The 26,291-nt window shown below is 43.9% G+C and overlaps 1 pseudogene; it reads left to right on the top strand.

Moving 5' to 3' along the window:
* The window catches only part of LOC135219040 (protein cycle-like), a 93,854-nt pseudogene that overhangs the window by 17,984 nt on the left and 49,579 nt on the right, over positions 1 to 26,291 (top strand).

Raw genomic sequence — 26,291 nt, 5'->3', positions numbered from 1 at the left:
TTCAGGAGTTGGTGCAAGAAGAACGGCATTTCCTCCACCATGACCTCTGTGAGCCAGATTGCTGACTCCCTTTTCTGAGAAGGGATCTAAAACTTGCAGTCTCTACAATCAAGGGTTATAAGAGTGTGCTTTTAGTTGTCTTTAGGCACGGAGGCCTGGACTTAGCGGACAACAGAGACCTTCACGATCTCTTGAGATCTTTCGAAACGATGAAGGTTCAACAACCCAAGTTGCCGTCTTGGAACTTGGATGTAGTTCTGAAGTTCCTCATGTCCAGTCCATTCGAACCTATGCATGAAGTGCGAGCTTTTATGAATTCTTCTTGGTTCCATAACAATATGTCATAAAGGACATATGAGCTGTCACTTACGGGAGATGCAATTCTGTGTTGACCTCCCATTACATGAAGGATGTCAATTTAACCTACAAGAGATCCTTTTCTCTTGGTTATTCGTGTCTGCGGATACGTTGCTGGGATAGGGAGCCGACACTGATCCTTAACTAGTGAGTTAATTTTTAGTTTAACTTAGTGATTTTTATTGGGGTTTTTGAAAGGAGTTTGGGGATAACTCTTTTCAAATTAAGCGCTAACCCTCGTGTTAGGATCAGGTGATCGGGATCGGTGTTGTGCTCCTTAATTATGCTAATAGGCATAGGTATATGGTCATATGAGTGGATTAGCACCCATTGACAAATGCCATTAGGCTCTGCCGAGTAAGTGGATAAGACCCCATCGGCAGACTCACATCCTCGCTGAGGCTCTTGAGACAAAGCAAACTCCTAAGCAACAGCTAGGAAGTCAACCCTCCGTCTGAAAAGATAGGAACCAAGGTTTATAAGAGGTCCTTCTGATAACTTGTGGTGTTCGGTCAGGAAGCCAAGGTTACCAATGTCAAAGAATGCTTTGGCTTTTTTCTTGAGGGGCACCATCAAGGAAGTGCATTCATCCTGTCAAGACAGTGATATGAAAGTGTTGAAGGTGAATGCGCATGGACTGAGGGCTATTTCTACGTCGGTAGCCTTCCAAAAGAACATGGCACTCAATGACATCTTGAATGCCACATTTTGGCGTAGTAATTCAGTGTTTGCCTCTCACTACCTTCGGGAGGTGAGGATTACATACGAGAACTGCTACTCTTTGGGCCCATATGCCGCAGCAGACACTATATTTGGGACAGAGAGTAGCACTCTTCCTATCATTTAGAAAATAATATGTTAGTTTGGACTTTTTAATTTTATTTCTTTTTATTTTTTGTTTTTATTATGTTTATGTAGGTGTTTAGTTTTTTGTGGTCTTGGGTAGGCCGCCTTAGGCGGACTTCCCTCCATTAGCCTTGGTTATACGAAGTTTAACCAGATAGGCTAGGTCAGGTGGTAATGTTTTTGCTTCGCCCTCATAGTAGGGTAAAATGTTTTTGTCACAGTGTGGTCACGCCCCCGTTAACAAATCATGGAGCGCACCAGTACATAGGTCACGTCCTTGCTGGCACCTCCAGTGAAGCATTAACAGCATTCGGTGTCTAAACAACACCTATATGATCTGTCACATTGTGGTCACGCTCCCCGTGACAGTTCATTAGAGCGCACCAGCTACACAGGTCACGTCCTTGCTGGCACCTCTAGGAATGCAGTACCGAAATTGGAGGTCTATAATATAGGATCTAGTTGCATTGTGGTCACGCCCCCGTTGACAGATCCTCTAGAACTCAACAGCTTCACAGGTCACTACCTAGCTGAGTCTCTAGTAAAGCAGAAGCAGACTTTGGGGGTGGGGTACGGTACCATGAAGTCAGCTATGCTAAACCAGTTAAGGAACCAAAATATCAATCATATATATGAAATTGTTTCCCAAATCGAATCTGTCTCCCCCTTCCTCCAAAGGTGGGATTCAGCTATATATATATCTGGCAGGTAAGATTCGTGAACAAAATGATATTGTTATGATACAATAAAGTTTGTTCATACTTACCTGGCAGATATATATAATCAAAGTGCCCCACCCACCTCCCCTCAGGAGACAGTGGCACTAGAAAAATCTGACAGAAAATGGGAATGGTTTCTTACGCCCGCCTCCCAGCGGCGGGAATGGGTACTACCACCTGGCCGACCACTGCGTGTGCCGGGAGTTTTGAATTCTGTCGGACTTCGGAGAATACAGCTATATAATTAAATATCTGCCAGGTTAGTATGAACAAACTTTATTGTATCATAACAATATCATATTTTTTGAGATGCGAGCTGTGACTTGGTCCATATTTTTTGTCCAAGATACAAGTGGAATTCCGCAAAAATACGAGTGACAGTCATGTTTCTGGAGGCTGCGCTAGTTGGCGCGTGGGTTCAGCACCAGCACACCTAGCTCTTTTTAATTGAACTTGTTTGTCACATTTACTTGACAGTTTACAAGACAGGCAAAAGCAAACCCATCTAGTAAATAATTTCAAAACAGCAAAGAGAGATTGATGAAAGTATAGTTTTAACATTATATATACTTGATGTGTAAATCATGAACAACTGAATTAGATAGCAAAATCCATTTGGCTTGTATTTCAACCATCGTATGATATTAAACAATTGCCATAGTTATGTTATAAGTGACAGTACAATAGGACTGATACATTTTATGTAATAACTTTATTCACTATTGATCAAAGATCAGCAAGGAAATATACTGTTAAATTTAAACCAAGATGTAGCTGAAGCTGAGAAAACTGTTCAGGCTGCTAATGACTATTATCGTGCATCGGCAACAAGGATGAAACTCCTGTAAACTTATGCCATCAAACACAACCGTAGATAAAATTGAGAAAAAATAATTTGTAGGCGTAGCCTGGACACGGCCGCTGAATTCTCAAACAAGGTGGTTCGGTAGTCAACTACTGGTCTAGTCGTTGGTAGTCTCTCCGACTGGACGTAAGCATTCCAATTTGCTTATGGCCATCATTGTGGAAAGAAGTGTGTTTGCCACTCTCTGCCCGACTTGTTTACGTTGTTTTCTCCATCTTCTATCCCGGTGGGATTTTTCTTTGTTTTTCTCTGTGTATAATTGTGGGTTGCTTGTGTGATTATGAGTACCCAGCAAACCCTAGATTTAAAAGCCTATGCTGCCCCTTACCCCCAACCGGCACTGCCCTGGAGTAGACGGCAAGAAGTGCGGGAAGATCTGCGCTTCGTTCAATGTAGATCCTCACTCCCTTTGCACTACGTGCCGAGGCGTGAGTGGTAACTGACATAGTATAATGTGTGCAGAGTGTTCCTTGTGGTCCGCTGCCCAGTGGGGAAAGTTTGCGGGACGAAGGAGGTATATGAGGAAACCTAAACCAGTGGTGGGAAAAAATTTGCCCCCAACCACTCCAAATATTGCTAACCCTTCTTCATCATACCTCTCTCCCTGCAACTGTCCTGTACTCTGCCAACCCTCAGAGGCTCCTCTCTCCTCTTCCTCTTCCGAGGTGTTGCGGGGGTGGGGGGGAGGGGGGGGTGTGGGGGGGTCTGCAGCCTCGAACCTGAGTAATGCTCCCCTTAGAATCTCTGCTCACCCTGAAGGTCCTCCTTTGGAGTGAGGGGGGACTCCCACAACCCAACTTTTACTTCTGCAGGTGAGTGTTGGGACTACACCAGGCTTGGTCTTCCCTTGGACTCGTGGGATTGCCTTCAGTAGAAGTACTGTTGGCTCACCTGAACTGCACTTCCAGCAGTGATGCTACCCACTCTGCTGTCTCTGCTACCACGACTACAGTGACCCAGCCTGGTTACTACATACCTCCACACCTGGTTTGGTCACATCATCCCACGAGTGTGACATCTTCCTTGGGTGGGATGCAACACCATTTACCGCCACCCAATCTGCTGATGCCTCCATTACCCGGTTTCAGATTACCTTCACGGTGACAGTGTCGAGGTTCCCTGCTCCGTCCTTGTCACCTGTGGACCTACCAGCCATTCCTGCTACTATGCCTTTCGCAGAACACGCCCCAGAACCCCGCCCTGCTCTTGTTGCCAACCCTGCTGCTGCCTGACCCTCCACTGCCAGACCTGCTCTTGCTGATGTTCCTTGGCTGGCCCTGACCACAATCCTGCAGAAGCTGTCAAAGAGGAAGTTGAAGAAGAAGAGATCAAGGAAGCTGTTGTCATCTTTGTCTTCGTCTTCATCTTCATCGTCGTCATCTTTGTCTGCCACCTCCTCACCTCCCCCTTCAAAGGTTTCACAACCTAAGAAGGGGAAGGTAGCCTCTCCACCCCCTAAGAAGCCTCGCCATGAGGCTTCTAAGGGGCTGTGTCCTCTCTTGGGGGGGAAGCAGTTGGCTCTCCTGTCGGCTCCCCCACTCCTTTGGGAGAGGGAACCGAGGACTCCATCTTCAGGGGCCAGGGTCTCGGGAGCCTCTGAAGCACGAACTAAGGTTTGCCCTCCAGTCTCTAGTTCCAAAGGCATTGCCAGTGAAACTGGGTCCGTATCTAAGACTCGGTCACGAGTCTCTCCGAGTGTACAACCTCCTAAGGGAAGTCATACTAGCTGTGGCTTGGACCCGCCTGCGAAGACCAAGCCCGATTCTTTGTCAGGAGCCATGGTTGATGCCTCTGTCCCCTGGGATAGAGCATCAGGAGAGGCTAAGAGGAGTTCCCCTGTACAGTGCACTTTGCTAGGGGCTTCGGCCACGAATAGCACTGGGATGCATTATGAGGATGATGCTCGGTCTCGCCAGGCCAGGGAGCCACTTCAATACTAACAGCAGTGCTGCTGGCAAGTCCGCGGCTCCCACCAGCGCTGCTACCAGTTCTGCTACCAGTCTGCTACCAGCACTGCTACAGCCCAGCGAGATTTGATGCATTCTCCTTGGAAGAGCACTTCGTCTTTACGATTGTGCTCTCCTAGTATTCCACACATTTGACACCATCGCAGGTTGGTGAAAGGGTGCAGCTCACCCCACCCCCCCAGCAGCAGCGCTGCTAGGAGGAATGAGAACATCCGATCCACCTCTCCTATTCCCTCTACTTCCTCGGGCTACACCGGGAGGGGCAAGGTGAATAGTAGCAATCTTGTAGAGCCTTCTCCACGGGATTTGGCGGCAGCAGCCTATGTCCTTGGGGTTTTAGGACCCCACAGAACGTACGCTCAAGTTGTCGATGGATGGGGGAGTAGATCAGGAGGAACGATCCCTGGAAAGACTGGATGGTCCTTTGCCAAGAGACTCAAACACCCCTAAGATACAGAGGACCTTTGCAGAGATTGTCACACTGATTCGTCAGCACAATGATCTCGGGGAAGCAGCGGCGACCTCCTCTCCAGCCTCTAATCTTTTTGGGGATACAAGAGTATTGGATCAGGAGAATAATCTTGTTTCAGGACAGGAGAATTCACTCAAGTCCAATTGATCGGATAAACTGCTTCCCCTCCTATACCTTGCCAGAGGTGCTTTTACATGCCCTCAGAAAGGCATCTACTGACCAAGTAGGTGGAACCGGACTTGGTTTGTCTCAGTCTGGGTCTTTCGTTGCAGCACCTGACTAGTGAGAGTATTTCTCTCTCGAAGCAGGAGGCAGCAACATTGGAAGCCACTACTATGGTGGCTTTCCAAGTAGTCTGTTGGCTGGACCTGTGGTCTTTCACAGCGTCCAGGGTCGATGACCCTCTGGGGCCTTTACCCCGGGGGTCGGGGGAAGACTCAGCCTTTGGGAGACAATGTCAGTCTGGGATAAGGCTATTACCTACCTGGCCCACCAGACTGCTAACCTGTAGGCTAACCTGGTGCTCAAGAGGACGTGACACCGTCCTCTCACGAGTAACCAGGTCGCTTGGTTCCAAGTCCAAGCGTAGGATGATGATAAGGACTGGCTTGTTCATCAGGCAGTAGCGAAGGCTTCTGTGGCTAGACCTTCGAGTCTGGCTAGCTCTTCTTTGGCCCCAAAGAAGTCCTCCGCTTCTAAGGGATCCCGAAGAATGACCCCGCTTTTTTCTTCGTCTTCGAAGGGAGCGCTGTCATGCCCCTTTCAGCCAACCCTGCCTTTGGGTAAGGGAGGTAAGGGTTAGAAGAGGGGGAAAAGCTCGGCTCGTGTTCCCCTCCAGCTGCTGCCATTGGTGGGGGGGTGCCTATCAAGCCATTGGGCAACTTGGCAGCGATATGGAGCAAAGACTTGGGTAGTGGATGTCCTTCGGGAGGGTTATCTACTCCTCTTCGAGTCTCCGCCACCCCTCACCAACCACCTGGTCCGTCTTCTTTCCTACGTAGTGGGATCACCGAAACACCAAGCACTAGTAGAAACGTGCAGATGCTAAGCAAGGGTGCTGAGCAAGGTACTGTAGAAGTTGTGTTCGGACTGCTCTCCCAGGTTCTATAGCTGAATCTTTCTCATAGAGAAGACTTCAGGGGTTGAGACCAGTCATAGACCTCTCTCCCTTGAACTGATTCGTTCACCAGACTCGGTTTAAGATGAAGACAACACGTTCAGTGTTGGCCTCTATCAAGGAGAACGACTTCATGCTTACAGTGGACCTAAAGGATGCGTATTTCCAAATACCCATCATTGGTCGTCCCGCAAGTACCTCCGCTTCATCCTTGGGGAAACAGTCTACCAATTCAAGGCACTATGCTTCGTACTTTCGACCGCTCCCCAGGCAATGTGGGATACGTCTTTTGAGGTATCTCAATGACTGGTTGGTCCTGGCAAGCGGGAGCTTGCAGCTGCTACAGGACAGGGATTGCCCTCTCAAGTTTTGTCCGGATCTCGAACCTAAGCAGAGGACATTGTATCGAGGCAAGCTGATAGACCCGGTAGCAGCAAAGGCCTTCCCCTTGGACTCTCATATCAGCAGGCTCAGAGAGGCAACGCGGCTATTCCTATCAAGACAGGAACAACCTGCTCTGCTCTGGCAAGTCGTGATTGGTCACCTGTCGTCATTGGAGAAGCTGGTCCCTCATGGCCGCCTTCACCTTCGGTCTTTCCAGTGGAGACTGAGGGAGTATTGGTCCCAGTCACAGGATCCTCAGTCCCTCCTCGTTCCTCTCTTGCAGGAAGTCAGAGAAGACTAGTATTGGTGGCTAGACAACAGGAACCTCATTGTAGGAGTGGATCTGTCCACTTCCTCTCCGGACATGCTCCTGTTCTCAGACGCATTGAACGAGGGATGGGGCGCACACCTGGAGGAGTTGCTGACTGCAGGAGTGTGGAACCTTCATGACAGGTGCCTTCACATCAACCTCCTGGAACTCCAGGCAGCCTTCCTGGCCCTCCAGGAGTTCCAGGAACGAGTGATGGAACACTCTGTGGTGTTGATGAGCAACAACACCATGGTAGTGGCATATGTCAACAAGCAAGGGGGACTTACCTCTCTCGAGCTACACCAGTTGACAATGCAGGTGCATGAGTGGGTAATCTGAATATGAAAATAATTCAGGTTACGAGAGGGTGTACTGTAAAGTCCGAGATTTGCCCGGACCACCGAGAACAATTTTAAAACTCGCCACCATCCTCCCACTCTCCCATTGGTTCCTAATGCTAGTCACTGCTGTAAGATCCTGCTCTCCTATTGGTCAGCATCTATCCCATCATGCCTCTAGGTAAAGGCATCGTTCGGCCACTTTGTCGCATCAGCGTTATCGGACACACGCAGAATTTGTTCGTTCACATATACTACGTATTTCGTTAGTTAACGTAAATTCGTGTTAGTGATTTCGCTTTTTGGTCCAAGAATGTTGCTGAAGTTCACGGAAAGAAGAGGATGCTTTATTTTGAGACTTAGATGGAGATAATTAAAAAGTATGAAGCTGGCATGCGGTTGAGTGTGATTGCTAAGGAATACAGTGGACCCCCCGTATTCGCGTTCTCCAGATTCGCGGACTCACATTCGCGGATTTCTCTCGGGAACGTTTCCCTGCATTCGCTGAAAATTCGCGCATTCGCGATATTTTTCTATGATAAACATCCACAAATTCCTGGTTTTTTATGAATTTAATCATAAAGTGCACTTTTTTGTGATAAAACTATTAAAAAAAACAACCAAGTATGGAAAGTTTTTCTTGAGTTTTATCTAACAAAATAGGCTGTTTTTAGCATTTTTATAGGGGTTCCAAACATTCGCGGGTTCTAACTATCCATGGGGGGGGGGGGGGGTCTGGTACACATCCCCGCGAATACGGGGGGACCACTGTATGCCCGAAATCTGTCGACGATAGGCACCATCCTTAAGCAGAAGGAAGCCATCGAAGCAACTACACCTTCCAATGGGCATGACTATTTTGTCCAACAAGAGGAGCCACGTGCATGATGAGATGGAGAGGCTGCTTCTTGTATGGATTAAAGACAAAGAAATCGCTGGCAATACAATAACCGAGACAGCAATCTGCCACAGGGCCAGCGCTGTTTTCGGTGATCTGATTGCCCAGGCCAAAGACGACAGAGGAGAAGGGACATCGACACCAACCCCAGACTTCAAGGCTTCTCGTGGGTGGTTTGATAAATTCCGTAAACGGACTGGCATTCATTCGGTGGTGCAGCATGGGGAGGCGGCCAGCTCGGACACGAAAGCAGCTGAAGCCTTTATTAAGACGTTCGACGAGATGACGATCAACGAAGGCTACAGTTCTCAGCAAGTCCTCCACTGTGATGAGACTGGCCTTTTTTGGAAAAAAAATGCCTCGACAGACGTAAACATCACGGAGGAAGAGAAGAAGCTACCCGGGCATAAGCCTGTGAAAGACAGGCTTACGCTCGCACTTTGTTCCAATGCCAGTGGGGACTGTAAGGTCAAGCCCTACTTGTGTATCATTCAGAGACTCCTCGAGCAATCCGTCTAGCTTTTCAAGCCTTTGCCACAACACAGCAAAACAGTCACAGTCTATTCCAACAGTATAACTGCACTGGCATACATCAAGAATCAGGGAGGGACCTCATTCCTTTTCTCTGCACCAAGAGGCCAAGAGTCTTCGTTTTGATCATCGAAAGAAATCAGACCAGGATTCTCACCTGTTTTATCCAAGGCAAGTCAAACGTCCTTATGGATGAGTTAAGTTGTTGCAAGCAGTTACTACCTATGGAGTGGACACTAAACCCACTGGTGTGCACTGACTTGTGGAAAGTGTCGATAGACCTGTTTGCAATGTCGAGGAACCATTGTCCGCCTCTGTATTGTTCTCCAGTCCGGACCCTCTGGCATGGGCAGCAGATGCTATGCTTCAGGAATGGATGAACGTAGACATATATACCTTCCCCACATTCAGCATGGTGAGGAGGTATTGAACATGTTCAGCTCTCTCAACAACACCATAATGACCCTGATTGCTTTTTTTTTCTTTTGGCCACAGAAGGAATGGTTTTCCTGACTTCCTGAGTCTTTAGTAGATTACCCAAGGCTGTTAGCTCAAAAGTGAAGGCTTCTCAAACAGCCTCATCTTTTGTTTTCATCAAGGATTATCCACTCTCACTCTGACAGGCTTCAGACTGTTGGGAAGCTTGTTAAGCAAAACAAAAGGCTTTCAGAAAAGTGCAGAAGCAATTGCTAAATGTAGGTGCCAATCTTCAGCTAATCTCTACAAGGCAAAGTTGTCAGTCTTCAGAACCAGGTGTTGAAAACTTAGTGTCTCTTCTTCTGAAACATCTGTAGCTGAAATTGCAGATTTTTTATTGTTTCTGAGGTTCTTAAAGAGGTTTAGCTACTTCAACTATCAAAGGATACAGGGAAATGTTATCCTCAGTTTTTAAACATAGAGGTTTGGATCTGTCCACAGACCAACGTATTTCGGACCTTATTAAATCTTTTGATATGAGAAAACAAGAAAAATGACTCCTAGGTCCTCCATTTGAACCTTTAATTTCTTCTTCATTAAGGGATCTAATGAGGAAGAATATATCTTTAATGGCCCTGGCTACACCCAGGAGAATCAGTGAGCTACAAGCATTGGATAAAAAGTTTGGATTTTGTCAGGGGAATGCAATTTGTTTCCTCACTAGGTTTCTTTGCTCTTCCAAGCCCTGGCCCATTCTTTTTTTGTGTAGAATCTTACTGATTTATGAGTTCATCGGATCATGAGAGAATGTTTGTCCTTTGAGAGCCCCGAGACATTGTATTGAAAGGTAAAAGGACAAGGGAGATCAGAAACCTTTCCCAAAATCTTTGGTGTTCTGTTAAGAACCTGTCGTGTGCTTTGTCTAAGAATGCTTTGGCATTTTTCTTGAAAGATGTGATTATAGAATTGCATTCGAGAGTGCAAGAAGACCTTTTCCCTTTATTTTATGTTAAAGCCCATGAAATAAGGCCACTAGCCACTTAGCTGGCATTTAAGGCTAACCTCTCTCTTTCCACTATTTGAAGTCTACCTATTGGAGATGCAGATCCATCTTCGTTACTCATTATCTTCTTGATGCACAGACAATATATAAGAATTGCAGTATGACAGGTCTATTCTCCACAGCTGGCTAGGTAGTGGGGGAGGAAGGATAGGAGTGATCCTTCTACTTATCCGTCTACTTGCCTTGATGAAGGTTGACGAGAAGCTTGGAGGTGCTGTGTATCTGAATGTCCTCCAGTCATTGTTTTTTGGACAGGTGGTGATATTTTTTATGTGTTGTAGGTGATTTTCTGGTCTTTTCTTGTACTGCACCCAGGGGCAAGGACAATTATTTGTAATTTGTTAAGCTTTGACAACCACCAGAATATTCCCTTATGCAAAGCACCCACTACAATAGAGGTGACCCAGGGCCACTACAGTGGTCCCCCTGTATTTGTGGGGGATCGTACCAGACCCCCTGCGAATGTTTAGAATCCACGAATAGTTGGAACCCCTCTAAAAATGTTGAAAATGGCCTATTTGATAGGTAAAACTCAAGAAAAACCAACTAAAATATTTTATACCTGGTTTTTTTAAGTTTTGTCACAAAAAGTGCATGTTATGATGAAGTTGATTTTAAAAACCAGGAATTTCTTTATATTTCTTATAGAAAAATACCGCGAATAGGCAAATTTTCAACGAATAATGGGTAGATATGGTCCAGATGAAATCTGTGAATCAGTGAGTCCGCGAATCCAGATAATGCGAATAAGGGGGCCCACTGTACAGGTTGCGAGAGCTTTAACCAGAGGCAGTATCTACCTGCCAAGCTCTCTCACCAGGTAAAGTTACAACAAGCATTTAACCCTTAAACGCCGAATGGACGTATTAAACGTCAAAGTTTTTTTTTAAATTCGCGGAAAAATACTTATAGGCCTACCAGCCAAAAACTTTTGAATCACACGCCTTGGGGGATGCTGGGAGTTCACGGATCAAGGCGTTGTTTTGTTACAATCGTTACGCAGGCGCGCAAGCGCGAATTTCTTTCTAATCGCACTAAAAAGTATCAGTGACACATCTCAAAAATTATTTCGTCACTTTTACATAATTTTTGCACCGTTTTAGATTATCCGTTACATGAAGTATTATATATGAAAATGTGCGAAATTTCATCTAGAATACAACAAAAAATACTCATGATTGTAGCTTTTATCAGTTTTGAAATATTTCCATATAAATAACGATAAGTGCCAAAATTTCAACCTTCGGTCAACTTTGACTCTACTAAAATGGTCGAAAAACTCAATTGTAAGCTAAAACGCTTATATTGTAGTAATATTCAACTATTTACCTTAATTTTGCAACAAATTGGAAGTCTCTAGCACAATATTTCGATTTTTGGTGAATTTATGAAAAAACTTTTTCCTTACGTCCGCGCGGTAATTCTTCTGAAAAAAAATCATACATGCGATTGTGTAATGTTTGCACCATTTTAAAATTAGCCGTTACATAAAGTTTTATATATGGAAATGTGCGCAATTTCATGCACAATACCAACTAAAAAACAACCCATGGTTGTAGCTTTTATCAGTTTTGAAATATTTTCACATAAAAAATGATAAGTGACAAATTTTCAACCTTCGGTCAATTTTGACTCTACCGAAATGGTCGAAAAACGCAATTATAAGCTAAAACTCTTATATTTTAGTAATATTCAATCATTTACCTTCATTTTATAACAAATTGGAAGTCTCTTAGCCCAATATATTTTCGATTTATGGTGGAATTTATGAAAAAATAACCTTTTCCTTACGTCCTATGCGGTAACTCTTCCGAAAAAATCATACGTGCGATTGTGGTAATGTTTGCACCATTTTAAATTAGCCGTTACATAAAGTTTTATATATGAAAATGTGCACAATTTTATGTAGAATACAACAAAAAATAATGAAGGTTGTAGCTTTTCTCATTTTCGAAATATTTGCATATAAATCACGATAAATAGAAAAAAAACCACATTCGGTCAACTTTGACTCTACCGAAATGGTCGAAAAAACGCAATTGTAAGCTAAAACTCTTATATTTTAGTAATATTCAATCATTTACCTTAATTTTGCAACAAATTGGAAGTCTCTAGCACAATATTTCGATTTATGGTGAATTTATGAAAAAAACTTTCCTTCCCTCCGCACGCGGATTCTCCGTCATAAATCTCCAAATTGCGTACATCGCATTCTCAGAAATTAGCTCCGTTTCATATTAGCATTTCATAGAGTTTTATATATGAAAATGTGCGCAATTTCATTTAGAATAAAACTAAAAATATTTGAAGGTTGTAGCTTTTCTAATTTCCGAAATAATTGCATATAAAATTTTTTTTTTTTAAAATTCGACATTTGGTCAAATTTAACTCGTCCAAAATGGTCAAAAACTGCATTTGTGAGCTAAAACTCTTGCAGTATCGTAATATTCCATCATTTAACTTCCTCTTGAAACAAATTCGAAGTCTCTATAACAGTATTTAGATTTATGGTGAATTTAAAACAAAAATATTTTTTACGTCCGCGCGTTACGAATTCATGCATCAATTTATGATAATATTTTCTCTGTGTTCTTTTATCGTTTTACAATGTGTTATATACCAAAAAGATCGCAATTTAGTTTACATTACAACGAAAAAAAAGTAACTTGTTACCTTTAACCGTTTTGCGCACAGCGCGATTTGAATACAATTATATATGAAATTTCGTTTTTGCGCTATCATATATCGCATTATTTATATAGATAATGATAATTTTTATCATTCTGATGGTTGCATACTAAACTTCAGCAATGACAAAAAAAGGAGCCAAAAATGAACTCTTAATCTTGAAAACTAAGCGCGCTGTGATTTTTTGAAAAAATTATTTTTTCCGCTTCCGCGCTCACTCCAAACCGGCCCCGGCATTCGGGAGAGGTTTTGATTTTTACTGCTTCGGCGTTTAAGGGATAACCATGGTACCTATATTACTATTTAAAATTTATTTCTTTATAATATTTATTTAAATAGTATGTGTCCATAAATCCTACTTCGTGTCAATATGGGATTCAGCTTGGTAAGTTGCTTACTATTAAAAACATTTTTTATAATAAATAAGGTTTATGTGTATACCCACCAAGTAATTACATAATGGGAGTCCTTCCTCCTTCCCTCTTATGGACATAGGGCACAAACGAGTTGAGGCTTTCAGCTTTGTTGTACCTATTCTTTTCCCAAAGTGGTCCTGGCTAATTGCCTACAATCAAAAATAAGAGCTCTACCACAATTTTCAAAACTTTTGTGTTTGAGCTGCTGTCAAGTGGAAACTAATAGCTATGAATTATACTCAGTAACTATATATAAAACCTTATTCTGTTATATAAAAATGTTGTGTTTACTATAGGGTATTTCAGTATTATTTAGTGTTCCTATATGTGCCATGCCTTTAACATTGGAATATTCCACAAGTTTCATTTAACATTAAATTATTCCTAAGGATTTTATTTGATCTTTACCAAAGTCAAGAGCAGAGATAATTGATGGATCATAATGCTGATGTCCCCATTCAAAGTAGTTATGCATTTAAATCTGTATTCCAGACAGTTTTCCTAGTCTTTACCAAAGGAAAGAGCTTCTGCAATCAATGATTGATCATACTGTTAATGGCTCCATTTCAAGAGTTATTGGTTTAAAATAAGAAGCTATGTATTCTCCTTATCAAGAACCTTTTTGTTTTACATTCCCAGACATGTTTTAGTAAAAAGGCAGATGAGGTATACCTTTACACTAGTTGCCATAAGTGAATTTAATGAATTATAATGAAGATGGGTAGTTCCTTTTCTTTCTTCTTTGAGTCTCAGAAGTTGTTTTTAGTCTTTTACATCTTAATTATTAAGGGATTCAAAGCAGATGGAACTCTGTTTTTTGGCAATAACTTTATGTCAAAGCATCAGATAAGGGTGAAAGTTGGCAAGTGTATATTTTTATAACCCTACCTAATTTTTGTAATTATTATATTGTACCTAAGTCAAATAGTCCTGATACTTATTAGAGTAAAAGTGAATTTCTTATGCCAGAACTGTCAAAATGAAAACAATAGTGACTTTAACATATGATGGCATGAGGCTCCACCCACAGTGAACAGAAGTTTACTTACAGTAATACCCCAAACTCATGCTAGGTTAGGTTACAGACTCCTCGAGCAAGGGGAATTTTCGTGTAAGTTTGGCATGGTCTCTAAAAGTGCTAATAATTGCTTACTTCTAGAATTTGAACACTAAATATGACCCTAATCATGCTCCCTAAATATTAAACTAACTATTAAATGAAATTAAAGTCACTGTAATTCCATTTAATAGTTAGCTTAATACATTACCCTTTTAAAAAATAGTAAATAAATGGTTGGTGAAAATATACGAGTGTGTGAAGATTACATATGTACAGCATAGTTCTCTCTTCTTTGCCCCTTTCTGACCAACCAATCTATTTTTAGAAGCCTTCTCAACCACTTTTAAGAAATTCTCTATTCTGTCTCTTTCTCTTTGTTCTGAAATTCCTTTTCGTGAACAAACCGTGCATTTTATTTGGACTAATACAACTCCTAGTTGTGTCTGTTTTAGAACACAGAGAGAGAGAGAGAGAGAGAGAGAGAGAGAGAGAGAGAGAGGAGAGAGAAGAGAGAGAGAGAGAGAGAGAGAGAGAGTTATAAAATACACACTTGCCAACCTTCACCTTTACCCATTAGGAACCTTCTGGTAATCTCATATTGACCTTCAAGTGTTAAGGTTTGTGGTTTTTGTCTCATTTTTATGAAATATTTTCTTACAAGGTATGAGTTGTATTAAACATATGGCGATGCCTATTCAAAGTAAGATATATTTTGTTAGGTTTTTGGAATGCCCTCTGATATAATTTTATAAACAATTTTTAATTTAAATTACATTGTATAGATAATAAGATTTGTATTTTGTGACTTGAGGGCAGAATTTTTTTACTCTTTAAAAATTTTAGCTTGTGTGACAAAGTTAGAGTTAGTTTACTAAAAGTTAAAAAATACTTTTCCAGGCAAAATCACAGCGAAATTGAGAAGCGTCGACGTGATAAGATGAATACATACATAATGGAGTTAAGTAGCATAATTCCTGTTTGTACATCACGCAAACTAGACAAGCTGACAGTGCTACGAATGGCTGTACAGCATATGAAAATGTTGCGTGGATCTCTCAACTCATATACAGAAGGGCATTACAAGCCAGCTTTTCTATCTGATGATGAACTGAAGAGCTTAATTTTAGAAGTAAATATTTTGCAGTTTACAGTATTTTTTTTTTAGTTTCCATTGAAGATATGATGAATAGGGTTACACTAAGTTTTCTGCAAGAAAATCAAGCAAAAATAAAATTCTTGATTGTAATTCTTGATATATTGGTGAAGGTACACTGAAAATACTGAAGCTTTACAAGGACTACTGTCTTCATCATAAGAGGGAATGTAACTCTTAATTGATACAGATCTTATTTCTTTTATTGAGGTTCGAGGCATTACTAAATTATGTATTTTGTTCCAGGCGGCAGATGGTTTCTTGTTTGGTGGTTTGGCTGTGATAGAGGTCGCATTTTGTATGTATCTGAGTCAGTATATCAGACTCTTCATTATAATCAGGTACTTAGTAATAAATTTCATGTAGTTGTTATAAATTTCTAAATTTCTGAATTGTATGTGATGCATTAATTTATAGTCTTAATTTTGGTAAATAATTTTGATTTTTTTTTCATATTACATCTTATGCTAAAATGTTTTCTTCACTGTTAGATAGGAAAAACTGTTTCTTTTATTTGCAGAGTGAATTACTAGGTACAAGTTGGTTTGTTATATTATTACATCCTAAGGATCTGACAAAAGTCCAAGGAGCAGCTTTCCTGTTCTGATATAAGTCGTCGGGAAAGGCTTGTTGATGCAAAAAGTAAGTTTTTTATTTCCTTTTTATTTTTTCTGAATGCTCTAAATATGGTTTTTAGGCATGTTTAAAAAATTTTTATTAAAGGTATGAATTAATGTACAATAGTGCCTCAGGATACGAAATTAATCCGTTCCAAAGCGGCCATCGTAGCCTTGATTTTTTCGTATCTCGAACCATGTTTTACATGTAAATTGCCTAATTCATTCCAAGCCCTATAAAAAACACCACAGTAAATTTTATAATAAGGCTAAATTGACCGATAAACAATGAAATACAACAATTTGGACCATTCAATACCTAACATAGCCTATACTATACCTGTAAATAAAGTGTATTAGTGTACATGGTACAAGAAATACTGTACGTACATATGTAGCAAAATGTGGAACCTTACCTTTCGAGTGAGGCAATCTCCAAAATTGGTGACAGAGGAGGACAAATGGCAGAAAAACATGAACACTTGACTTTGCGAAAACACATTAAAAAATGGCAGAAAACATTAACACTTAACTTACAAAAAACTTAAATTAAATTTTTATTTTATTTTATTTTTTTTACATTTTTTTTACTTTGTACTTTAGGTTTTTTTTTTTTTTTTATCACTTGGATCTTCCTGTTTGCTTACTATTAAAGGCCTCTTTAAAAATAACTATCCAAGGAAGATTGCTTCTGTCTGCTTTTCACAATGTTCCTGAAATGGACTTAGGCAAATGTCATCGAACTGCGCAAGCATACGATCTGTGTCAGCCTTTTCGGGGTGTCTCTTTTCTACAAATGATTGCACATTGTGAAAAGCAGCTAGAGTATCCTTAATTTCTGCCATTGTCATAGGGTCGTCCTCCTCCTCGCCGCTGCTAGAGAACTCTTCTTGAACGACGTTATGTTGCATGGCCTCCACTCCTTCAGGTCAATCCGTCGTTAGCTCCTTTTGGTGCTCCTCGAGAAGGTCATTGATGTCGTCCTTGTCAACGACTAGCCTTATGGACTTGCCGAGTGTAACGATCTCGTCAAGATCTGGTTCCGAAACATTTTCAGGATCATGAACTGTTTCTAAATCTGCATCAGCTTTGCCCACGTTGAATCCCTCGAAGTCTCGGGTGGATACAGCATCAGGCCTAAAGTTTCCTCCACAAAGAATTCAAGGTTTCCGCCTCGAAACCTCCTGCCAAGCTTGATCGATGAGTCGGATGCATATCACGATATTGAAATGCTCCTTCCAAAATTCACAAAAGGTGAGGTTTGTGGTATCGGTGATGTCGAAAACATCTCTTGAAAGGATGTTTCGTATACAGCTTCTTGAAGTTCAATATCACTTGCTGGTCCATGGGCTGGAGGAGAGGGGTGGTGTTAGGCGGAAGATAAAGAACCTTGATGAAAGAATACCTCTGCAAGGATATCTTCCTTGAGGCCAGGAGGGTGAGCAGGGGCATTGTCCAACAACAGCAAACATTTCAGAGGGAGGCGCTTCTCTTCCAAGAATTTCTTCACTGTCGGGCCGAAACACAGATTTACCCACGGTGAACAAAAGTCTCGTTATCCAGGCTTTTGCATTAGCCCTCCACATCACCTGAAGCTTCTCCTTTAGCATTTTGTGGGCCTTGAAGGCTCGAGGAGTCTCTGATGATACACAAGTAGGGGCTTCACCTTACAAGCCCCACTGGCGTTGGAACAAAGTGTAAGCGTAAGCCTGTATTTCATAGGCTTATGCCCGGGTAGCTTCTTCTCTTCCTCTGTGATGTATGTCCGATGAGGCATTTTTTTCCAAAAAAGGCCAGTCTCGTCACAGTTGAAGACTTGCTGAGAACTGTAGCCTTCGTTGATCGTCATCTCGTCGAACGTCTTAATAAAGGCTTCGGCCGCTTTCGTGTCCGAGCTGGCAGCTTCCCCATGCCGCACCACTGAATGGATGCCAGTCCATTTACGGAATTTATCAAACCACACACGAGAAGCCTTGAAGTCTGGGATTGGCGTCGATGTCCCTTCTTCTCCGTCATCTTCGGCCTGGGCAATCGGATCACCGAAGATAGCGGTGGCCTTGTGGCAGTTTGTCGGCTCAGTTATTGTATCACCAGCAATTACTTTGTCTTTAATCCATACAAGAAGCAGCCTCTCCATCTCATCATGCGCTGGCTCCTCTTGTTAGACAAAATAGTCAAGCCCTTGGAAGGTGCAGCTGCTTTGATGGCTTCCTTCTGCTTAAGGATGGTGCCTATTGTCAATGGATTTCAGCTGTATTCCTTAGCGATCACACTCGACCGCATGCCAGCTTCATACTTCTTAACTATCTCCACCTTAGTCTCCAAAGAAAGCATCCTCTTCTTCCGTGAATTTCAGGAACATTTCTGGGCTCAGCTCGTGTCGGCCTATGAAAGGATCCTTAATATCATTCTTTCTAGGTAAAATTAGCCTAAAATTACCAGAGAAAAACAAAATTAAGAAAATGTCAGTAAAACTGACTCGCTCACTCTTAAAAAGAAGTGTCGGTATGATAATAGGGGCGAGTGTGGAACACTACCACGAGACAAACACCAATTAGAACTTCCTATCAGAATCCCCCCAAGAGAGAGCTGATACCAACGGGCGATGCAGCCTCTACTACTACTACTAGAGGACGCCACGGACAGCAGCGCCCCTAGCGGACATCCTTAATTTTTAGCGCTAGCGTCAAGACGCAGATTTTCCTTGTGCTGTGCTATTTCGGGATTTATCCTTATAATCTACGATGGAACGCTCTGCAATTGCCACGGCTAAGTTAAGTAACTCATAAGTAATATTTTACCACAATTTTATCTTCCGGGTACCAGTATTTTCCTCTTAATAGGTCATATACGGTTCCCCGGTTGTCTCGTGGCGGCCATGCTGCCTCGTAAGAATTCCCGGTCCTCCATACTGGGACTTCTTATACTTATGGGCTTACTTTATCACGTTCATTGTTTTACATCGAGTTTTAGCTAGTTTAGCCCTCCTACCATTCTCTTAGCTTGGTATTTAGGGCTATTATTTTTATTCCGGCCCAGCATCCCGGCTCTTGCTCTACATCGGCTATCGCTGGCTCCGAGTAGCTTGTCTGTTTCTTGGAACAGTCTGCCTGCCTCCTGGGCGGGCTTCTTTCTCTTTTACTAAAAGTGTCTCTTCCATCTTTTCGATGTATATATTTATTTATTTAGGGTGTTAGGCTAGCCTAGGTGCTTGTTCCTTGTATTGGTACAGCTTGGTTCACGTGGCCCTCTCACGGTTGTGTTGCTCGCGGCCTAGGCCACTTGGCGTTTCACGTGTTCCATCGCACCTTACCCTGCCCCTGCCCTCCCTTTCTGGTATAGGGAGGAGCTGGGGGACCCCTTGGTTGTCATGACAACCTCAGTCGCCTTCTCTCACTCCTACTCGGAGGTGGCCAGGGGTTCCTCCCAGCGGGGGGTATAGGGCGACCACTCATGATGGTACCGGGTTCTCCATGCGGGTAGCCGGTGAGGCGGGGAGGAGTAGGCCATCCCTCCCTCCCCCCTCTCTCGCTCCCGCCGTGTTTCGCCGAGACCTTCCTCCCCCCCCTCCCCAGTTGCTCAGCCACCTCCCTTGCTATACGAAAGGAGCCTTCCGTCGCAGCCGGGGCACCTTTGGTTATAGGCTACTGGCTCCGCTAGCGGGCGGGGTGGGCACTACTAGTGGTCGGTTGCTTGCCTACTATATCCTTTTATCTCTCCCCCGCTACCGGAAGGGAGCTTACTTCTTACCTACGCACTCTTCTAGTAGACGGGCGGAGAGTAGGGTTTGTTTTATTATTAATTTAAGGATATACCCTAATTGTACAATATTTTACAATGAATTGTGTAATATTATTTTTATCTACCATCCCCGCTATTTTCCGTCGTGGTTTCCAATTACCACCACTCCTGGTGGTTTCCTTTTGTGTCTCCGCCATCAGCGGAGCCATAGCCTAGGATACCAACCTGGTTACCACACGTATTTTGGCGGGGCTCTGGTTTAATCTAACTTTATCGCTCCGGCACCAGCGGAGCATCTGTTAGACTGTAAGTGTTTACTTGGTACTCATGTACTTTTCCACTTACAGGCTACCAACTGCCAGGTCCCAGCGTGTAACGCGACGCTGTTCGACCCCTGTGGACATGATGAGTGTAGGTCTCACGCCCCCTGTGCCACGTCGTTCAACGAGACGATCGTCTGGCATCCTGAAGCCTGCGCCATCTGCTACGACCTGGTCGGTCAGCTGGGAGATGGGGTAAGTCCATTATAGGCTTACTTATCATTTTACTAACAACTTTTAGTCGTAAGTTTGTTAACCCCGTTCCACCATTGGCAGCTAATCTCGCCTTTCTTTCAGGCTACCGGTGTGAGGGAAGTCGCCCTCGCCACCCTGAAAGCGTGGGTGGGCGGCTTCGGGAAGAACGCCGCCAAAGGCCAGCCCTACATTCTGGATAAGAAGCTGGCCGTCCAGATCTTCCCCGCGGGCAAGTCGACGGGTTACGTTGACCCCTTGTCCGCTGCCCCGCTGATAGCCTCCATCCAGCAAGACCTCCAGCAATCCTTTGGGGTCGTAGCCTCCCAGGAGTCGGTCCCGGACGTCGCTGCCCTGGACCTTAACATTGAACCTATGGCGGTAGGGGTGGAGGATTTGTTGGTTGAGGTAGGTGTGTCGAGCGCCCAAGGTCTTTCCTTGGGTGCTTCTGGATCTTCTCCTGTCCCTTCTTCTAGCGCTTCATTCCAAGGCTTTGTGGGATCTGAGATCCCTACTCGCTCTCCCGCTCTCTCTGTACCTCCAAAGGAGAAGGGAAAGAGAGAACCGAAGACTCTAGCCAAGACGACTTCTAGGAAGTCGTCTTCGTCTTCTTCGGCTAAGAAGTCGTCGACTTCCTACGCCGATGCGGTGAAAGCAAAGCCGAGCTCTTCTCACCCAAAGAGCTCCAGAAGCAAGGCTTCGAAGGAGAAGGCTCGCGCTCCCGCCGAGTCACTGCCTTCTCCCGCCTCCACCGCTTCCACTCCGGCTACGCCGGTAGGGGTAGCAGGCACTAGCACCTTTGATCCCTCTACTTTTCTCAGCAGGGGTGGGGTGATGGAACAGGTGGGCGTGCTGGTAGGCTCGCAAATCTCCGCACTGGGGACACGGTTCGAGCAGATGTTTGCACAGTTGTCAAACACTCTGTCTCAATCTGGCCAATCAATCCAGGATCTCTCTAACAGAATGAGAGAAAATGAGGACCGAGTAGCTGGGCTATCTCAGGTTTCTCCCCCAGTCTCCCCAGCGTCAAGCACGGGGATTCTTGCAACCCCTCTCGCCATATGACTCTTTGCCACGCTTTCTCTATGGAGAACCCATGGAGAGTAGCTGCCTACGCTCCGTTCAAAGATGGAATGATCTCTATCTCGGAGTGTGGAACTCGAAGGATTGAGGACTTCGAGTTTTACCCTCCGGGTCTGACGCAGCCTTTCATCGGTTATGCTAGGCTGACGCCAACAGCTCTGACGAGGAAGACAAGATCTCTAAGGAGTCGGTCCTATATAGTAGAGATCACGCTCAGCGGGAATGGGTTCACTGCCTTGAGGACTGGGAGTGTACGACACCAAACTCCAGGCCTACAAGAGTCCCTTCACTATTTTCGCGACGGAAGAGGAGGTTTCTCTTCCGTTCGCCACGAAATTAGTGGAGAAGTCCCTTCAGGCAGTCCTCAAGGATGAGCCCATCCCACAGTTGAGGGAGGCGGAGTCTACTTCTCCGCTCTTCCCTGCCTTCGGAGAATTGTGGGAGAACTTGCCAGCTACGTTCACGCTTGGTAAGCTCAAACCGGACTGCGCCATGGACCAGTTCGGCGAGAAACTACCAAGGCTGCCGGATTCCCTAATCCATGGCAGAGTTTTGATGCGCGAACTAGGTTTGGCAGGTCCTCAATTCCCTTATAATCACGGAAATGGCTGCCCTCCTCTTATGCTACGGAACCGCTGTTCAAGATTCTGGCGAAATCTCAGTTCCAGACGGTTCTAACGGACGCTTTTGACTTCTTCCAGCTAGGAGGAACTGCCGGAAGCATGTCTTACAAGAATGTACCATCAGGCATGAGCCTAATAGACTCTTGGCCGCTAGCATGTGGGGAGCGGATCTCTTCCCAGAGTCCGCGTTAACGAGGTACACCACTAGCTGCTAGACTCACCCAGAGCCTTAGAGCTAGGTGGGGTAAATTTTCCTTTTCCTCAAAGAGGAACAGGAATCCGTTCCCACTGCTGGCAAGAAACCGAAGAAGGCTGGTAAGAGGTTCCAGCCATATAAAAAACTCCAGCAACAGCAGCAATTTGTGCAGGCGGTCCCGGTTACCCAACAGGGACAACCTGCCAGCTCAAAGCAGAACCAGCCTATCCTCCTGTTGCCCCCGGGCAATCTCAGCCATCTACTTCCTACGCTATCTCGCCGGCCTTCAACCCTGCATATGAGGCTCAAGGCTACACTCAGCCGAGAGGTAGGGCGAGAGGTTACTTTCGTCAGCGTGGCGCAGGAAGGGGTACGAGGAGCAGACAGTTCAGAGGAGGGCGTGGTGGCCAACCCGCCCCATCAACAATGAGGCTCCCCAGGTAGGAGGGAGGGCTGTTCCTCTTCCGCCACAGGTGGGGGTTCAGCAATTGGGCACAGAGCATAGTGTCCAAAGGATTAGGCTGGAGTTGGATCAAAGATCCTCCTCCAATCAAATCATTCCATCAGATACCGTCAAAGGAATTGACAGATTACGCGGAAGAACTCCTTCAGAAAGGAGCTATTGCGAGAGTCAAACATCTAAAATTTCAAGGTCGCTTATTCAGCGTGCCAAAGAAAGGCTCAACAAAAAGAAGGGTAAATCTTAGACTTGTCAAAGCTAAACTCTTTCATTCGTTGCGACAAGTTCAAGATGCTTACCCTCTCGCAAGTAAGGACCTTACTTCCGCGTGGAGCCGTCACATGCTCCATAGATCTTACAGACGCATACTATCATATCCCTATAGCCAGGCACTTCCGCCATTCCTAGGATTCAGGCTAGGAAATCAAACATTCTCATTCAAAGTGATGCCCTTCGGTCTGAATGTAGCCCCCAGGGTATTCACAAAGATAGCAGAAGTGGTTGTACAACAATTGAGAGCTCAGGGAATCATGGTAGCAGCATACCTCGACGATTGGTTGATCTGGGCACCAACAGTCGAGGAATGTCTCAAAGCCACCAAAAAGGTAGTTCACTTTCTGGAACATCTGGGGTTCCAGATAAACAAAACGAAATCCAGACTTACTCCGGAATCTCGTTTTCAGTGGCTAGGAATCCAATGGGATTTGTCTTCCCACAATCTGTCAATTCCAGTGGTCAAACGGAAGGAAATAGCAAAATCTGTCAGGCAATTTCTCAAATGCAAACAAACGTCAAGAAGAAACCAGGAGAGAATCCTAGGGTCTCTTCAGTTTGCTTCGGTAACAGATACCTTCTGAAAGCAAGGCTGAAAGATATAAATCGAATTTGGCGGTCAAAAGCAAACTCCAAATATCGAGACAAGTTTGTCAGTAATTCCACAGATCCTCCGCAACCAACTACGGCCTTGGTCAAAAGTAAAGAACTTAGCCAAGAAAGTACCCCTTCAATATCCCCTCCCAGTGTTAACCATTCACACGGATGCATCCCTGTCCGGGTGGGGGGGATACTCTCAGTTCAAACAGGTTCAGGGGACTTGGTCAGTTCAATTTCGCCAGCTCCACATAAACGTGTTGGAAGCAATGGCAGTATTTCTTACTCTGAAGAGACTGCTTCCCCCGAAGAAGTCTCATCTAAGGCTAGTTTTGGACAGTGCAGTGGTAGTTCATTGCATCAACAGAGGAGGGTCCAAATCCAAGCATGTGAATCATGTCATGATAGCCATCTTTGCATAGCAAACAAACACAAATGGCATCTGTCTGCCACTCACCTGGCAGGAGTAAGGAATGTGATAGCAGACGCCCTGTCCCGGTCAGTTCCTCTGGAATCAGAGTGGTCTCTGGACGTCGGGTCATTCCAGTGGGTAAGCCTGAGAGTCCCAGGTCTCCAAGTGGATCTCTTCGCCTCACAAGCGAACCACAAGCTCCCTTGCTATGTGGCCCCCAACCTGGACCCTCTGGCTTATGCCACGGACGCCCTGTCGTTGGATTGGAATCAGTGGAGGAGAATTTATGTTTTTCCTCCAGTGAATCTTCTCTTGAAAGTCCTAAGCAAACTAAGGTCTTTCAAAGGGATAGTAGCTCTGATTGCACCGGACTGGCCCAAGAGCAACTGGTATCCTCTTCTTCTGGAATTGGGTCTCCGACCTCAACGGATCCCCAATCCCAAGCTATCACAATCAGTACAAATGAGGACTGTGTTCGCTTCCTCAGGAACTCTCCAGACCCATAACTTTATGGACTTCATGAAGTTTGCGGCTAATAAAGATGCTGATATTGATCCACAGAATATTCTCTTCCTAGAATCAGATAAGAGAGAGTCAACCATTAGACAATATGACTCAGCTGTTAAAAAATTAGCATCTTTCTTGAGAGAATCGAACACTACAACCATGACAGTTAATTTGGCTATATCCTTTTTCAGATCCTTGTTCGAAAAAGGTTTAGCAGCTAGCACGGTTACCACTCATAAATCGGCTTTGAAGAAAATCTTTCAAGTAGGTTTTCAGATAGATCTGACTGAATCTTATTTCACATCTATCCCTAAAGCCTGTGCTAGACTTAGACCTTCTCAGAGGCCTACTACAGTTTCATGGTTCTTAAATGATGTCCTCAAACTAGCTTCAGATACTGACAACTCATCTTGTACATTCATAATGCTCCTGAGGAAGACATTATTCTTATTAAGCCTAGCCTCAGGAGCTAGAATTTCAGAACTGTCGGCTCTATCCAGGGATGCGGGTCATGTGGAATTCCTCCCATCAGGAGAAGTTCTACTTGCTCCGGATCGTAGCTTTTTAGCCAAAAATGAGGATCCTCTTGCAAGGTGGGCTCCTTGGAAGGTTATCCCACTTCCACAGGATCCTTCTCTCTGCCCAGTATCAACTCTTAGAGCCTTTCTATCTCGTACTTCTTCAAGATCCTCAGGTGCTCTCTTCATGAGAGAAAAAGGTGGTACTTTGTCAGTGAAAGGCATTAGACAGCAAATCCTTTACTTCATTAAACAAGCCAACCCTGAGTCATTCCAAAAGCACATGATATCAGGGGAGTAGCCACCTCAATTAATTATTTTCAACATATGAACTTTGAGGATCTTAGAAAGTATACTGGATGGAAATCCCCGACAGTCTTTAAACGGCATTATCTAAAGTCCTTGGAATCTTTAAAGTTTTCAGCAGTAGCAGCGGGAAACATAGTTTCCCCTGATACTGTATAGTAGTTGTAGTATAGATCCAGGTCTCCTTTCTACCTACATCAGCCAACATGCCTCACCCTATCGCCAGGCTACTCAAATATCATAGCCTTAGCCGTTGAATCATATAGTGGATTGTCCCTTATTTTTTTGCTAGGGACATCCACACTTGTACTGATAATGTACTTCAGTGTACCTACCCTTATTTTTATGCTAGGGTAGGACACAATATGTTTGTATATATTCACCATTTTTTGTATTTATGATGAACTTCAGTGTACCTACCCTTATTTTTATGCTAGGGTAGGACACAATGTGTTTGTATATATTTTGCAATACTTGTATTAATGATGGATTTCAGTGTACCTACCCTTATTTTTATGCTAGGGTAGGACACATGTGTTTGTATATTTTATAATTTTGTTAAGTAAATCTCCCCCCCTTTTTCTTATATTACATGCAGCACTGTAATTTACTGTAATTACCATTTAAGTACTTTAAGATTACTAACGTTCTATTATTTTACTGTTTAGTATAAGTTAGTTTAAGTGCTTAGTTTGTATGCTGTAATTGATTTACTTATATTATATCCATCATTTTACACTGTTTTTCATTGTTCCTTTTTTCCCATCTTGTCTGTTTCTCTGGTACTCTTTCATAGGCCGACACGAGCTGAGCCCAGAAAAGGGATTTTGACGAAGGAAAAATCT

Source organism: Macrobrachium nipponense, chromosome 1 (assembly GCF_015104395.2).
Source record: "Macrobrachium nipponense isolate FS-2020 chromosome 1, ASM1510439v2, whole genome shotgun sequence".
NCBI lineage: Eukaryota > Metazoa > Arthropoda > Malacostraca > Decapoda > Palaemonidae > Macrobrachium > Macrobrachium nipponense.
Note: the sequence above shows the minus strand (reverse complement) of the source record. Positions and strands in the feature narration are given on the sequence as shown.